This window comes from Ambystoma mexicanum, chromosome 3p (genome assembly GCF_040938575.1).
Source record: "Ambystoma mexicanum isolate Mex_15411 chromosome 3p, UKY_AmexF1_1, whole genome shotgun sequence".
NCBI classification, from domain to species: domain Eukaryota; kingdom Metazoa; phylum Chordata; class Amphibia; order Caudata; family Ambystomatidae; genus Ambystoma; species Ambystoma mexicanum.
The window spans coordinates 480,068,292-480,070,500 of record NC_090925.1 but is presented as its reverse complement, the minus strand read 5'-3'; the positions used below and the strand labels follow the sequence as shown (position 1 = coordinate 480,070,500).

Here is a 2,209-nt window from a genome sequence, read left to right as displayed (position 1 = left end):
GAATTCATTTCCTGAGAGGGATTCCGGAACATGTTGTCCATTTTAGAGAAATTAGCTTGTATTGCTTCTTTAAAATGTTTGAGAATGATTTTTCCTCCATTGATGTTATTAAAAGAGAAATTATAGAGTTCAACCTTTTTAGAGACAAATAGGACATGAAAAGTCACATGCTCGTCATTCCTTTTGGTATACCTTTGACATTGGGTAGGACATGGGATTTTAGTGGTACAAAAGACTTGGTCTTTGGGTACAACACTATGTTTAATCACTTCTTTAGAATTTACCCTTCCATCCTTAGGAGGTCGAGATATCTCAACATGGCAAAACGCCAATTCCTCCTCTGAGTCTGTGGTATGAGTATTCCTCGTCAAGGAGAAATACTGTGTGTCACCCTGCAAAATCTCCCCACCGCCCTGGGCCTTTTCTCCACCCAGGTGATGCTCCCAAAGTACACCACCCCGAAGATTGGGATTAGGAAGCATCTGCCCTCTCCTGGCCACCTGGGAGGAGTCTTTAGGCAGGGTTTTAGTGAGGGATATGCAGGATTCTCCACACACCCCAAAACACACAGAGGAACATGGCCTCATTGCACTTGACATCAGTACGGGCGGTGCCGGTTTGAAAGTGACAGGTCTCACAGAAAATGACAGTCAATGTGTATAGAACGTGTGTGACCAGTGATAACTTGAGTTGACATGATATTCTCACATGGATCAATGAGTCATTGCGCTGAATTTAACCAAAATTGAACAGCTTTGCTCAGGTAGTGCTTACTGTCAATTCATGGGTATGCTGTTCCCTACCTCAGTGGCCCTAAAGAAAGTTAAATTCCATGACAAGCTACAGCATGAGTACATTCAGAAGTACAATTTGTTGCAAGCAGCATTTAAGAAAATGGGTGTCGGCAAAATAATAACAGTGGACAACTTGGCCAAAGGAAAATTCCAGGACAAATTTGAGTACGTTCTAGGGTTCAAAACGTTTTTTATGCAAATTATAATGGAAAAGACTATTACCCGGTGGCCGCCCGGCAAAGTCAGGTGACTGCACCAGCACCCATTATTGAGCGCCTGTTCTTAGCAAACCCCAAAATCACTGAACTCAAATGTAAATGAGTTTGGTGGGAGCCACGGAAGCAATGACTGTGAAAACAGATCCTTCTCAAGTCATAAAGAAAATAGCGAAAATTGCTTCACAGAGAACAGCAGTACCACCCCAGAGGAATGCTGTTGGATCCGAAATGGGATGCAATTGCAGCCACTTGCGACCCCCAAATGACGTCCCTGTGTGGGATACATCTACCAGCCCAGCAGAATCCCCTTCCTCACCAAGCAACATCTCAGCAGTCACCAGCAGAATGGCTTCGCTGGTTCTGTTGAGCACTATCGCCTTGCACTAAAACTGCGCTTTGCAGTCTCCAAAATGATGGCTGCGCTGTTGTACCAGCCACACATGGTGCGAGATGGATCATGGAACACCCTGAGAATGTCTGCCAGTGTGTTCCTTATGTGCACCAAAGAAAAGAATTGAAAAGCAGCGCTGCTATGCTGCCAGCTCACAACTTTTTCACTGAGAAAGAAAATATTCTGCCTTTTAAAATGACTGCACCCTGAGGCTCTTTTTCATCTGTTCAACAGTACACAGTTCTGATCCAGTGAGACCAAACTAGGTCCCTCCATATTCAGGGTGCACCAGCAAAAAGGGGGCATTTCTCATTGAATGACAGGCTGTGCCAGGCAAGATCTGTGAAATAACAAAGAAACTTCACTTGAAGCCATACGCAAAAACATTTTACCTTTGCAACAAAATAGCACAGATAAACCCTCATAAGAGGCTTTCTCTCTCTTTGCTTATGACAGTTTCATTGGGCCCTTGCTTTGAACAGATTCCTGTGTATTAGAAATTGACTATGGCAATGGAAATGCTCAGAATGAAGATACCAGGAAAAAACGCATTTGAAAGTGACAGCAAAAGAAAAATTAACCACGTGTAAATTGGTGCTTTTTAAAAACAAGAAAAGATCTGTTTAAAAGAAAGTGAAATGTTGAATGGAGGCCCTGTCCATGCATAGAAATGTGATGGGGTTTGTGTTAAAACATATATAGAATGTTTAATGCCAACAGTCTTGCTTTCTGGTTCAGGAAAGAAAAAAAAAGAAAGTTACTGTGAAACCAGCAGGACAGGATTTTAGGCCCTGGCTTCAAAGGAC

The 2,209-nt window shown here is 42.9% G+C and overlaps 1 pseudogene; it reads left to right on the top strand.

Annotated features, from left to right (window-relative positions):
* Positions 1-643: 643 nt before the first annotated feature.
* On the top strand, positions 644-1,399 carry LOC138579915 (microtubule-associated protein RP/EB family member 1 pseudogene; annotated as a pseudogene).
* Positions 1,400-2,209: the final 810 nt, after the last annotated feature.